Source organism: Dermacentor silvarum, chromosome 1 (assembly GCF_013339745.2).
Source record: "Dermacentor silvarum isolate Dsil-2018 chromosome 1, BIME_Dsil_1.4, whole genome shotgun sequence".
In the NCBI taxonomy this organism is placed as follows: domain Eukaryota; kingdom Metazoa; phylum Arthropoda; class Arachnida; order Ixodida; family Ixodidae; genus Dermacentor; species Dermacentor silvarum.
In genome coordinates, this window is record NC_051154.1 from 2831421 (window position 1) to 2846461 (window position 15041).

The following is a 15041-nucleotide window of genomic DNA, read 5'->3' on the forward strand; positions in this document are numbered from 1 at the left end:
TGAAGGGTACAAGGACAAGAACTGCTATGTGGCCGCTGATTTCCGCCGTTACTGATGCTCTCATCTGGCAACCTGGAGCCACCTTGTGCGCGGACAATGCCGCAGGACTGTTAAACCCGCCACCGTTCCGCTACCAGTCGGGGCACGCTACCGCGCAGGCTTCTGTCATGACGGTTCCTTTCTTGACGCAGGCCAACCTTGTGTTGCTCTTTCAAAGTATTCCCGCCTACCTTGCAAGCATCGAGGGAACAGCATATCGCCACTTCACCGTTTCAGGCCAACTTTTCAACGGAACACGGACAGGAGCTGCTCCTTGGCCGCTGATTTCCGCCGTTACTGATCCTCTCATCTGGCAACCTGGAGCCACCTTGTGCGTGGACAACGCTGCAGGACAAGTAAACCCGCCACCGTTCCGCTACCAGTCGGGGCATGCTACCGTGCTGGCTTCTGTCATAACGGTCCCTTTCTTGACGCAGGCCTACGTTGTGTTGCTCTTTCGAAGTCTTCCCGCCTACCTTGCAAGCATCGAGGGAACAGCATATCGCCGCTTCACAGTTTCTGGCCAACTTTTGAAGGGCACAAGGACAAGAAGTGCTACGTGGCCGCTGATTTCCGCCGTTACTGATGCTCTCATCTGGCAACCTGGAGCGACATTGTGCGTGGATAACGCCGCAGTTCAATTAAACCCGCCAACGTTCCGCTACCAGTCGGGGCACGCTACAGCGCAGGCATCTGTCATGACGCTTCCTTTCTTGACGCAGGCCTACCTTGCGTTGCTCTTTCGAAGTCTTCCCGCCTACCTTGCAAGCATCGAGGGAACAGCATATCGCCACTTCACCGTTTCAGGCCAACTTGTCAACGGAACAAGGACAGGAGCTGCTACATGGCCGCTGATTTCCGCAGTTATTGATGCTCTCATCTGGCAACCTGGAGCCACCTTGTGCGCGGACAATGCCGCAGGACTGTTAAACCCGCCACCGTTCCGCTACCAGTCGGGGCACGCTACCGCGCAGGCTTCTGTCATGACGGTTCCTTTCTTGACGCAGGCCTACCTTGTGTTGCTCTTTCAAAGTATTCCCGCCTACCTTGCAAGCATCGAGGGAACAGCATATCGCCACTTCACCGTTTCAGGCCAACTTTTCAACGGAACACGGACAGGAGCTGCTACGTGGCAGCTGACTTCCGCAGTTACTGATGCTCTCATCTGGCAACCTGGAGCCACATTGTGCGTGGATAACGCCGCAGTTCAATTAAACCCGCCACCGTTCCGCTACAAGTCGGGGCACGCTACAGCGCTGACATCTGTCATGACGGTTCCTTTCTTGACGCAGGCCTACCTTGCGTTGCTCTTTCGAAGTCTTCCCGCCCACCTTGCAAGCATCGAGGGAACAGCATATCGCCACTTCACCGTTTCAGGCCAACTTTTCAACGGAACAAGGACAGGAGCTGCTACGTGGCCGCTGACTTCCGCAGTTACTGATGCTCTCTTCTGGCAACCTGGAGCCACCTTGTGCGCGGACAACGCCGCAGGACAGTTAAACCCGCTTCCGTTCCGCTAACAGTAGGGGCACGCTACAGCGCAGGCATCTGTCAGGACGGTGCCTTTCTTGACGCAGGCCTACCTTGCGTTGCTCTTTCGAAGTCTTCCCGCCAACCTTGCAAGCATCGAGGGAACAGCATATCGCCGCTTCCCAGTTTCTGGCCAACTTTTCAACAGAACACGGACAGGAGCTGCTACGTGGCAGCTGACTTCCGCAGTTACTGATGCTCTCATCTGGCAACCTGGAGCCACATTGTGCGTGGATAACGCCGCAGTTCAATTAAACCCGCCACCGTTCCGCTACAAGTCGGGGCACGCTACAGCGCTGACATCTGTCATGACGGTTCCTTTCTTGACGCAGGCCTACCTTGCGTTGCTCTTTCGAAGTCTTCCCGCCCACCTTGCAAGCATCGAGGGAACAGCATATCGCCACTTCACCGTTTCAGGCCAACTTTTCAACAGAACACGGACAGGAGGTGCTACGTGGCCGCTGATTTCCGCCGTTACTGATGCTCTCATCTGGCAACCTGGAGCGACATTGTGCGTGGATAACGCCGCAGTTCAATTAAACCCGCCACCGTTCCGCTACCAGTCGGGGCACGCTACAGCGCAGGCATCTGTCATGACGGTTCCTTTCTTGACGCAGGCCTAGTTTGTGTTGCTCTTTCGAAGCATTCCCGCCAACCTTGCAAGCATCGAGGGAACAGCATATCGCCGCTTCCCAGTTTCTGGCCAACTTTTCAACAGAACACGGACAGGAGGTGCTACGTGGCCGCTGATTTCCGCCGTTACTGATGCTCTCATCTGGCAACCTGGAGCGACATTGTGCGTGGATAACGCCGCAGTTCAATTAAACCCGCCACAGTTCCGCTACCAGTCGGGGCACGCTACAGCGCAGGCATCTGTCATGACGGTTCCTTTCTTGACGCAGGCCTACTTTGTGTTGCTCTTTCGGAGCATTCCCGCCAACCTTGCAAGCATCGAGGGAACAGCATATCGCCGCTTCCCAGTTTCTGGCCAACTTTTCAACAGAACACGGACAGGAGGTGCTACGTGGCCGCTGATTTCCGCCGTTACTGATGCTCTCATCTGGCAACCTGGAGCGACATTGTGCGTGGATAACGCCGCAGTTCAGTTAAACCCGCCACCGTTCCGCTACCAGTCGGGGCACGCTACAGCGCAGGCATCTGTCATGACGGTTCCTTTCTTGACGCAGGCCTACTTTGTGTTGCTCTTTCGAAGCATTTCCGCCAACCTTGCAAGCATCGAGGGAACAGCATATCGCCGCTTCCCAGTTTCTGGCCAACTTTTCAACAGAACACGGACAGGAGGTGCTACGTGGCCGCTGATTTCCGCCGTTACTGATGCTCTCATCTGGCAACCTGGAGCGACATTGTGCGTGGATAACGCCGCAGTTCAATTAAACCCGCCACCGTTCCGCTACCAGTCGGGGCACGCTACAGCGCAGGCATCTGTCATGACGGTTCCTTTCTTGACGCAGGCCTACTTTGTGTTGCTCTTTCGAAGCTTTCCCGCCAACCTTGCAAGCATCGAGGGAACAGCATATCGCCGCTTCCCAGTTTCTGGCCAACTTTTCAACGGCACAAGGACAAAAACTGCTACGTGGCCGCTGATTTCGGCCGTTACTGATGCTCTCATCTGGCAACCTGGAGCCACCTTGTGCGCGGACAACGCCGCAGTCCAAGTAAACCCGCCACCGTTCCGCTACCAGTCGGGGCACGCTACAGCGCAGGCATCTGTCATGACGGTTCCTTTCTTGACGCAGGCCTACTTTGTGTTGCTCTTTCAAAGTCTTCCCGCCTACCTTGCAAGCATCGAGGGAACAGCATATCGCCGCTTCGCCGTTTCAAGCCAACTTTTCAACGGAACAAGGACATGAGCTGCTACGTGGCCGCTGATTTCCACAGCCACTGATGCTCTCATCTGGCAACCTGGAGCCACCTTGTGCGTGGACAACGCCGCAGGACTATTAAACCAGCCACCGTTCCGCTACCAGTCGGGGCACGCTACCGCATGCATGCGTGCACCGAGAACTGTGTATCTCTAATCGACTCTGAGGCCAGCTACGATTTCGGCACTACTGGTACCTGGCAGGAGACCGTAGATAACGCCTCTGCTTACGTCGTCGGGATGTCTCACGTGGGGGTTCACTTTGAAGAAGGTGCCGCCTAACTGGATGGTCGTTATGCTTTTGAGCTTGGTTGCACGTTCAGTGTCGGCGGTACTCGCAATGATGACGTTTTCTACCCTCTGCGTCTCAACTCGAACGTTATCGTGGAAATCCTGTTGCGTGAGGCCGCTGGATCTTCCGATGGCGTGGGTAACTGCGGTTAGGTTCGATTTCGAAAAGTCGAGTCCCACTTGTGGCCTGTAGACAATCTTGAAGTCGTCGGTTGGGAAAGGTGGCATCTTCTGGTTGCGTTGTTTTGACGGTTGCGGTGTGGGCCTAGGGTTGTGTTTCGTTAAAAAATGTGAAAATCTTGCATAGATAACACATTCAAAAGTTTTGAAAATACAGTGAGAACTGAAATCGGCCTGTAATTTGATAATTGGTCTGCAGTTCCCCTATTATAGATTGGTGTGACACGCGCTATCATCGTCTGGAAAAACGCCTGTGCTAAGAGACAAGTTTATAAGATGCACGAGCACTGGCCCTATTTTGTGTAACACATATTTAACCGGAATAGGACTGATACCGTCTACGCCAGCTGAAACATGCTTTAATGCCTTGATAAGATCACTTACTTCACCGAGACAAGTCGGTTTCACGAAAAGTGAATTTGATACACGTGGTGTGAAAAAAGTGTGATCGTTTCCGATTGCAACGTGTGCAGAGTTCATACCAGCGCTAATAAAATGCGTATTCATGCAGCTAACCAATTCCGCACGTTCTATTTCCCGCCCGTTTAAGCGTGATATTTGCGGATGCGTGTTTGTATTTTTTCCTGTTATTTCATTAACGGCATCCCATATTTTTCTCGGATTGTTTCGTATATTTGAGAAAAGGCGCTCATAGTAATCACACTTCGCTTTCTTTAAATCACTTTGTACTTCATTCCTAAATTTTTTGTACGTCACGAATAGCTCAGGCTGCCGCTTGCGGATGAAGGTGTGATACATAGCGTCTTTATTTTTGATCCGTTCGTACAAGTCTTTGTCGACCCAAGGTTTGCGCGCCTTTTTATGTTTCTTTCCAGAAGCTGCTGGCTGAAGTGGAAAAGCCATATCATAGCATGTAGCCATATCATAGCACAATTCGTTGAAACAGAGCAAACGTTCTGTTTACATCTGTTTCACTGCATATTTGTTGCCAGTCTACGCACTGGAGGAGACATCGGAATTGCTCTAGAGTATTTTGCCTGATTATTCGGCGAAATCTCTGTTTGCAGTCATTGTTTTGTTTGTCAGGGTCTGTAGGTATAAGACAAAACACAGGTAAATGGTCACTTAAATCTGCTATTAGTACTCCCGACTTGATATCAAATTCATTTAAGTTCGAAATGCATATGTCTAGCAGTGTAGCACTATTGATTGTTACCCTTGTTGGTGCAGTAATGCAATTATTGCAGCCATAACAAGAAAACAATGTCTTGAGTTCAAGCGACCATGCTTCATCAGTGATCATGTTGACATTCACATCCCCCATAATTACACAAGTCTCACTAGTCGATCGGGTCAAAGGCAATAGCTTTTCCATAAAACTACAAAATGTGGCCTTGTCTCCAGTTGGGGGCCTGTATACGACACTTACAACAGTTTTATTGAGGTGCATGGTCAAACATTCTACATCATTAGTAATAATTGAAATCTGTTCAATAACATCTAACTTCAACGGTTCTTTAACATAAACTGCTACCCCTCCACCGGCTTTATTTTCTCTTCTTATATGATGCGACCTATACCCTGAGAACTGTGGAACAGGATCATTTGCAGTTAACCATGTTTACGTGAAAAGCACAACATCAAATTTTTCGGTTTTTGATTGTATTAACTCATTGATTTCATCCAACTTATTTCTCATGCTTCTTGTATTAATATGTATGCAGGATAACATCTTGCATACCGAATATTCTTTGTTCAACTTTTCCATGTCATAGTAAGCGTCTGTCACTTGGAGACCAGGTGAATGAGTAGACGCCATCTCAGTGCCATAGTTTATCATTAGGTCATTTTAGATAAGTCTCAGTAGTGGTGATGCGCAGAATGGGAGAGCCTTCATCTTTCCGAGCAAGTACCACGCCATTGGCAGTCCAGACATATTGCCACTTTGTTTCCTTCCCTTTTTTGTCGCGCAGACGCGAGACGTTTTTTGTTTTGTTGCGTCAGATGCTCGTTGACGTACACTGAGTTGTCTGAGGTGAGACCAAGATCTTTACAAGTTAGGTGCTTTTTTCTTGCTTTCATGTGCCCACGGCTTCTTTTCATTCTTTGCACGAAGCGCACAACGATGTTTTTGACGCCAGTCTGTGCAGTTGACACCCAGTGACACGTGTCAATGTCACTTTCTGGAATGCTCTCGCCAACCGCTACTCCAATGCTTTTTATCACTGTCATGAAGTCATTTCCACCGGGTACGCCTTTAATTTCTAAATTATTGGCTCTTTGATACTGTTCTAATTCGTTTACTCTCTGTGACAACCTTTCGTTCTCTGCCTTCAAATGGACATTAAGCTTCACTAACTCCTTGATCTCAGCCCTCAAATCAGCTATATCTTTCGTGAGGCCCTGTACTCCATCGCATGCAGTGGAACAAAAATTCACACTGTCTTTTAATTCTCTGAGTTCCGTTCTCATGTCCCGCTTGAAATTCTCTAGTTGTCGGCACAACTCTTTCACATCCTTTTTGTTTGACTAGCTCAGATAACAAAGCAAGTATACATCAGTATTAACACACACTTTGTTCGGCAGCAGTGCACAGGACAATCTGATGAAACGCTCAACTGCTAAACAGTTAGCTCGCCTTTTTAGAGGCATGGTGACGCCTCTTTCTGGAAGATGGCCGTTGTAGCTTTGCTTGTCACGTGGTGCCTCCGGTTTTCCCTTGTGCCGCTCCTTCACTTCTTGCTGATATGCTGATGCAGATGCAGCACGTTTCCTGCGAAAGCAGACGATGGCTATTAGCGCTGTACGGACGGTGCGCTGCTGCCGAACTGTAGCCTGGGCCAGCCGTTCCTTCGCCTTTTATAGAGGCATGGTGACGCCCCTTACTGGAAGATGGCCGTCGTAGCTTTGCTTGTCACGTGGTGCCTCCGGTTTTCCCTTGTGCCGCTCCTTCACTTCTTGCTGATATGCTGATGCAGATGCAGAAGCAGCACGTTTCCTGCGAAAGCAGACGATGGCTATTAGCGCTGTACGGACGGTGCGCTGCTGCCGAACTGTAGCCTGGGCCAGCCGTTCCTTCGCCTCTTTAGAGGCATGGTGACGCCCCTTTCTGGAAGATGGCCGTCGTAGCTTTGCTTGTCACGTGGTGCCTCCGGTTTTCCCTTGTACCGCTCCTTCACTTCTTGCTGATATGCTGATGCAGATGCAGAAGCAGCACGTTTCCTGCGAAAGCAGACGATGGCTATTAGCGCTGTACGGACGGTGCGCTGCTGCCGAACTGTAGCCTGGGCCAGCCGTTCCTTCGCCTTTTATAGAGGCATGGTGACGCCCCTTTCTGGAAGATGGCCGTCGTAGCTTTGCTTGTCACGTGGTGCCTCCGGTTTTCCCTTGTGCCGCTCCTTCACTTCTTGCTGATATGCTGATGCAGATGCAGAAGCAGCACGTTTCCTGCGAAAGCAGACGATGGCTATTAGCGCTGTACGGACGGTGCGCTGCTGCCGAACTGTAGCCTGGGCCAGCCGTTCCTTCGCCTTTTATAGAGGCACGGTGACGCCCCTTTCTGGAAGATGGCCGTCGTAGCTTTGCTTGTCACGTGGTGCCTCCGGTTTCCCTTGTGCCGCTCCTTCACTTCTTGCTGATATGCTGATGCAGATGCAGATGCAGCACGTTTCCTGCGAAAGCAGACGATGGCTATTAGCGCTGTACGGACGGTGCGCTGCTGCCGAACTGTAGCCTGGGCCAGCCATTCCTTCGCCTTTTAGAGAGGCATGGTGACGCCCCTTTCTGGAAGATGGCCGTCGTAGCTTTGCTTGTCACGTGGTGCCTCCGGTTTTCCCTTGTGCCGCTCCTTCACTTCTTGCTGATATGCTGATGCAGATGCAGATGCAGCACGTTTCCTGCGAAAGCAGACGATGGCTATTAGCGCTGTACGGACGGTGCGCTGCTGCCGAACTGTAGCCTGGGCCAGCCGTTCCTTCGCCTTTTATAGAGGCATGGTGACGCCCCTTTCTGGAAGATGGCCGTCGTAGCTTTGCTTGTCACGTGGTGCCTCCAGTTTTCCCTTGTGCCGCTCCTTCACTTCTTGCTGATATGCTGATGCAGATGCAGATGCAGCACGTTTCCTGCGAAAGCAGGTGATGGCTATTAGCGCTGTACGGACGGTGCACTGCTGCCGAACTGTAGCCTGGGCCAGCCGTTCCTTCGCCTTTTAGAGCGGCATGGTGACGCCCCTTTCTGGAAGTAGGCCGGCGTAGCTTTGCTTTTCACGTGGTGCCTCCGGTTTTCCCTTGTGCCGCTCCTTCACTTCTTGCTGATATGCTGATGCAGATGCAGATGCAGCACGTTTCCTGCGAAAGCAGACGATGGCTATTAGCGCTGTACGGACGGTGCGCTGCTGCCGAACTGTAGCCTGGGCCAGCCGTTCCTTCGTCTTTTTAGAGGCACGGTGACGCCTCTTTCTGGAAGATGGCCGTCGTAGCTTTGCTTGTCACGTGGTGCCTCCGGTTTTCCCTTGTGCCGCTCCTTCACTTCTTGCTGATATGCTGATGCAGATGCAGATGCAGCACGTTTCCTGCGAAAGCAGACGATGGCTATTAGCGCTGTACGGACGGTGCGCTGCTGCCGAACTGTAGCCTGGGCCAGCCGTTCCTTCGCCTTTTATAGAGGCACGGTGACGCCTCTTTCTGGAAGATGGCCGTCGTAGCTTTGCTTGTCACGTGGCGCCTCCGGTTTTCCCTTGTGCCGCTCCTTCCGTTCTTGCTGATATGCTGATGCAGATGCAGATGCAGCACGTTTCCTGCGAAAGAAGACGATGGCTATTAGCGCTGTACGGACGGTGCGCTGCTGCCGAACTGTAGCCTGGGCCAGCCGTTCCGTCGCATTTTATAGAGCCACGGTGACGCCTCTTTCTGGAAGATGGCCGTCGTAGCTTTGCTTGTCACGTGGTGCCTCCGGTTTTCCCTTGTGCCGCTCCTTCACTTCTTGCTGATATGCTGATGAAGATGCAGATGCAGCACGTTTCCTGCGAAAGAAGACGATGGCTATTAGCGCTGTGCGGACGGTGCGCTGCTGCCGAACTGTAGCCTGGGCCAGCCGTTCCTTCGCCTTTTATAGAGGCACGGTGACGCCTCTTTCTGGAAGATGGCCGTCGTAGCTTTGCTTGTCACGTGGCGCCTCCGGTTTTCCCTTGTGCCGCTCCTTCCGTTCTTGCTGATATGCTGATGCAGATGCAGATGCAGCACGTTTCCTGCGAAAGCAGACGATGGCTATTAGCGCTGTACGGACGGTGCGCTGCTGCCGAACTGTAGCCTGGGCCAGCCGTTCCTTCGCCTTTTATAGAGGCACGGTGACGCCTCTTTCTGGAAGATGGCCGTCGTAGCTTTGCTTGTCACGTGGCGCCTCCGGTTTTCCCTTGTGCCGCTCTTCCGTTCTTGCTGATATGCTGATGCAGATGCAGATGCAGCACGTTTCCTGCGAAAGCAGGACGATGGCTATTAGCGCTGTACGGACGGTGCGCTGCTGCCGAACTGTAGCCTGGGCCAGCCGTTCCGTCGCATTTTATAGAGCCACGGTGACGCCTCTTTCTGGAAGATGGCCGTCGTAGCTTTGCTTGTCACGTGGTGCCTCCGGTTTTCCCTTGTGCCGCTCCTTCCTTCTTGCTGATATGCTGATGCAGATGCAGATGCAGCACGTTTCCTGCGAAAGCAGACGATGGCTATTAGCGCTGTACGGACGGTGCGCTGCTGCCGAACTGTAGCCTGGGCCAGCCGTTCCTTCGCCTTTTATAGAGGCACGGTGACGCCTCTTTCTGGAAGATGGCCGTCGTAGCTTTGCTTGTCACGTGGCGCCTCCGGTTTTCCCTTGTGCCGCTCCTTCGCTTCTTGCTGATATGCTGATGCAGATGCAGATGCAGCACGTTTCCTGCGAAAGCAGACGATGGCTATTAGCGCTGTACGGACGGTGCGCTGCTGCCGAACTGTAGCCTGGGCCAGCCGTTCCTTCGCCTTTTATAGAGGCACGGTGACGCCTCTTTCTGGAAGATGGCCGTCGTAGCTTTGCTTGTCACGTGGTGCCTCCGGTTTTCCCTTGTGCCGCTCCTTCCTTCTTGCTGATATGCTGATGCAGATGCAGATGCAGCACGTTTCCTGCGAAAGCAGACGATGGCTATTAGCGCTGTACGGACGGTGCGCTGCTGCCGAACTGTAGCCTGGGCCAGCCGTTCCTTCGCCTTTTATAGAGGCACGGTGACGCCTCTTTCTGGAAGATGGCCGTCGTAGCTTTGCTTGTCACGTGGTGCCTCCGGTTTTCCCTTGTGCCGCTCCTTCCTTCTTGCTGATATGCTGATGCAGATGCAGATGCAGCACGTTTCCTGCGAAAGCAGGCGATGGCTATTAGCGCTGTACGGACGGTGCGCTGCTGCCGAACTGTAGCCTGGGCCAGCCGTTCCTTCGCCTTTTATAGAGGCACGGTGACGCCTCTTTCTGGAAGATGGCCGTCGTAGCTTTGCTTGTCACGTGGTGCCTCCGGTTTTCCCTTGTGCCGCTCCTTCCCTTCTTGCTGATATGCTGATGCAGATGCAGATGCAGCACGTTTCCTGCGAAAGCAGACGATGGCTATTAGCGCTGTACGGACGGTGCGCTGCTGCCGAACTGTAGCCTGGGCCAGCCGTTCCTTCGCCTTTTATAGAGGCACGGTGACGCCTCTTTCTGGAAGATGGCCGTCGTAGCTTTGCTTGTCACGTGGTGCCTCCGGTTTTCCCTTGTGCCGCTCCTTCCCTTCTTGCTGATATGCTGATGCAGATGCAGATGCAGCACGTTTCCTGCGAAAGCAGGCGATGGCTATTAGCGCTGTACGGACGGTGCGCTGCTGCCGAACTGTAGCCTGGGCCAGCCGTTCCTTCGCCTTTTATAGAGGCACGGTGACGCCTCTTTCTGGAAGATGGCCGTCGTAGCTTTGCTTGTCACGTGGTGCCTCCGGTTTTCCCTTGTGCCGCTCCTTCACTTCTTGCTGATATGCTGATGCAGATGCAGATGCAGCACGTTTCCTGCGAAAGCAGGCGATGGCTATTAGCGCTGTACGGACGGTGCGCTGCTGCCGAACTGTAGCCTGGGCCAGCCGTTCCTTCGCCTTTTATAGAGGCACGGTGACGCCGCTTTCTGGAAGATGGCCGTCGTAGCTTTGCTTGTCACGTGGTGCCTCCGGTTTTCCCTTGTGCCGCTCCTTCCCTTCTTGCTGATATGCTGATGCAGATGCAGATGCAGCACGTTTCCTGCGAAAGCAGGACGATGGCTATTAGCGCTGTACGGACGGTGCGCTGCTGCCGAACTGTAGCCTGGGCCAGCCGTTCCTTCGCCTTTTATAGAGGCACGGTGACGCCTCTTTCTGGAAGATGGCCGTCGTAGCTTTGCTTGTCACGTGGTGCCTCCGGTTTTCCCTTGTGCCGCTCCTTCCCTTCTTGCTGATATGCTGATGCAGATGCAGATGCAGCACGTTTCCTGCGAAAGCAGGCGATGGCTATTAGCGCTGTACGGACGGTGCGCTGCTGCCGAACTGTAGCCTGGGCCAGCCGTTCCTTCGCCTTTTATAGAGGCACGGTGACGCCTCTTTCTGGAAGATGGCCGTCGTAGCTTTGCTTGTCACGTGGTGCCTCCGGTTTTCCCTTGTGCCGCTCCTTCCCTTCTTGCTGATATGCTGATGCAGATGCAGATGCAGCACGTTTCCTGCGAAAGCAGGCGATGGCTATTAGCGCTGTACGGACGGTGCGCTGCTGCCGAACTGTATCCTGGGCCAGCCGTTCCTTCGCCTTTTATAGAGGCACGGTGACGCCTCTTTCTGGAAGATGGCCGTCGTAGCTTTGCTTGTCACGTGGTGCCTCCGGTTTTCCCTTGTGCCGCTCCTTCCCTTCTTGCTGATATGCTGATGCAGATGCAGATGCAGCACGTTTCCTGCGAAAGCAGGCGATGGCTATTAGCGCTGTACGGACGGTGCGCTGCTGCCGAACTGTAGCCTGGGCCAGCCGTTCCTTCGCCTTTTATAGAGGCACGGTGACGCCTCTTTCTGGAAGATGGCCGTCGTAGCTTTGCTTGTCACGTGGTGCCTCCGGTTTTCCCTTGTGCCGCTCCTTCCCTTCTTGCTGATATGCTGATGCAGATGCAGATGCAGCACGTTTCCTGCGAAAGCAGGCGATGGCTATTAGCGCTGTACGGACGGTGCGCTGCTGCCGAACTGTAGCCTGGGCCAGCCGTTCCTTCGCCTTTTATAGAGGCACGGTGACGCCGCTTTCTGGAGATGGCCGTCGTAGCTTTGCTTGTCACGTGGTGCCTCCGGTTTTCCCTTGTGCCGCTCCTTCCTTCTTGCTGATATGCTGATGCAGATGCAGATGCAGCACGTTTCCTGCGAAAGCAGGCGATGGCTATTAGCGCTGTACGGACGGTGCGCTGCTGCCGAACTGTATCCTGGGCCAGCCGTTCCTTCGCCTTTTATAGAGGCACGGTGACGCCTCTTTCTGGAAGATGGCCGTCGTAGCTTTGCTTGTCACGTGGTGCCTCCGGTTTTCCCTTGTGCCGCTCCTTCCCTTCTTGCTGATATGCTGATGCAGATGCAGATGCAGCACGTTTCCTGCGAAAGCAGGCGATGGCTATTAGCGCTGTACGGACGGTGCGCTGCTGCCGAACTGTAGCCTGGGCCAGCCGTTCCTTCGCCTTTTATAGAGGCACGGTGACGCCTCTTTCTGGAAGATGGCCGTCGTAGCTTTGCTTGTCACGTGGTGCCTCCGGTTTTCCCTTGTGCCGCTCCTTCCCTTCTTGCTGATATGCTGATGCAGATGCAGATGCAGCACGTTTCCTGCGAAAGCAGGCGATGGCTATTAGCGCTGTACGGACGGTGCGCTGCTGCCGAACTGTAGCCTGGGCCAGCCGTTCCTTCGCCTTTTATAGAGGCACGGTGACGCCGCTTTCTGGAAGATGGCCGTCGTAGCTTTGCTTGTCACGTGGTGCCTCCGGTTTTCCCTTGTGCCGCTCCTTCCCTTCTTGCTGATATGCTGATGCAGATGCAGATGCAGCACGTTTCCTGCGAAAGCAGGCGATGGCTATTAGCGCTGTACGGACGGTGCGCTGCTGCCGAACTGTAGCCTGGGCCAGCCGTTCCTTCGCCTTTTATAGAGGCACGGTGACGCCTCTTTCTGGAAGATGGCCGTCGTAGCTTTGCTTGTCACGTGGTGCCTCCGGTTTTCCCTTGTGCCGCTCCTTCCCTTCTTGCTGATATGCTGATGCAGATGCAGATGCAGCACGTTTCCTGCGAAAGCAGGCGATGGCTATTAGCGCTGTACGGACGGTGCGCTGCTGCCGAACTGTATCCTGGGCCAGCCGTTCCTTCGCCTTTTATAGAGGCACGGTGACGCCTCTTTCTGGAAGATGGCCGTCGTAGCTTTGCTTGTCACGTGGTGCCTCCGGTTTTCCCTTGTGCCGCTCCTTCCCTTCTTGCTGATATGCTGATGCAGATGCAGATGCAGCACGTTTCCTGCGAAAGCAGGCGATGGCTATTAGCGCTGTATGCACGGTGCGCTGCTGCCGAACTGTAGCCTGGGCCAGCCGTTCCTTCGCCTTTTATAGAGGCACGGTGACGCCGCTTTCTGGGAGATGGCCGTCGTAGCTTTGCTTGTCACGTGGTGCCTCCGGTTTTCCCTTGTGCCGCTCCTTCCCTTCTTGCTGATATGCTGATGCAGATGCACATGCAGCACGTTTCCTGCGAAAGCAGGCGATGGCTATTAGCGCTGTACGGACGGTGCGCTGCTGCCGAACTGTATCCTGGGCCAGCCGTTCCTTCGCCTTTTATAGAGGCACGGTGACGCCGCTTTCTGGAAGATGGCCGTCGTAGCTTTGCTTGTCACGTGGTGCCTCCGGTTTTCCCTTGTGCCGCTCCTTCCCTTCTTGCTGATATGCTGATGCAGATGCAGATGCAGCACGTTTCCTGCGAAAGCAGGCGATGGCTATTAGCGCTGTACGGACGGTGCGCTGCTGCCGAACTGTAGCCTGGGCCAGCCGTTCCTTCGCCTTTTATAGAGGCACGGTGACGCCTCTTTCTGGAAGATGGCCGTCGTAGCTTTGCTTGTCACGTGGTGCCTCCGGTTTTCCCTTGTGCCGCTCCTTCCCTTCTTGCTGATATGCTGATGCAGATGCAGATGCAGCACGTTTCCTGCGAAAGCAGGCGATGGCTATTAGCGCTGTACGGACGGTGCGCTGCTGCCGAACTGTATCCTGGGCCAGCCGTTCCTTCGCCTTTTATAGAGGCACGGTGACGCCTCTTTCTGGAAGATGGCCGTCGTAGCTTTGCTTGTCACGTGGTGCCTCCGGTTTTCCCTTGTGCCGCTCCTTCCCTTCTTGCTGATATGCTGATGCAGATGCAGATGCAGCACGTTTCCTGCGAAAGCAGGCGATGGCTATTAGCGCTGTACGGACGGTGCGCTGCTGCCGAACTGTATCCTGGGCCAGCCGTTCCTTCGCCTTTTATAGAGGCACGGTGACGCCTCTTTCTGGAAGATGGCCGTCGTAGCTTTGCTTGTCACGTGGTGCCTCCGGTTTTCCCTTGTGCCGCTCCTTCCCTTCTTGCTGATATGCTGATGCAGATGCAGATGCAGCACGTTTCCTGCGAAAGCAGGCGATGGCTATTAGCGCTGTACGGACGGTGCGCTGCTGCCGAACTGTAGCCTGGGCCAGCCGTTCCTTCGCCTTTTATAGAGGCACGGTGACGCCTCTTTCTGGAAGATGGCCGTCGTAGCTTTGCTTGTCACGTGGTGCCTCCGGTTTTCCCTTGTGCCGCTCCTTCCCTTCTTGCTGATATGCTGATGCAGATGCAGATGCAGCACGTTTCCTGCGAAAGCAGGCGATGGCTATTAGCGCTGTACGGACGGTGCGCTGCTGCCGAACTGTATCCTGGGCCAGCCGTTCCTTCGCCTTTTATAGAGGCACGGTGACGCCTCTTTCTGGAAGATGGCCGTCGTAGCTTTGCTTGTCACGTGGTGCCTCCGGTTTTCCCTTGTGCCGCTCCTTCCCTTCTTGCTGATATGCTGATGCAGATGCAGATGCAGCACGTTTCCTGCGAAAGCAGGCGATGGCTATTAGCGCTGTACGGACGGTGCGCTGCTGCCGAACTGTATCCTGGG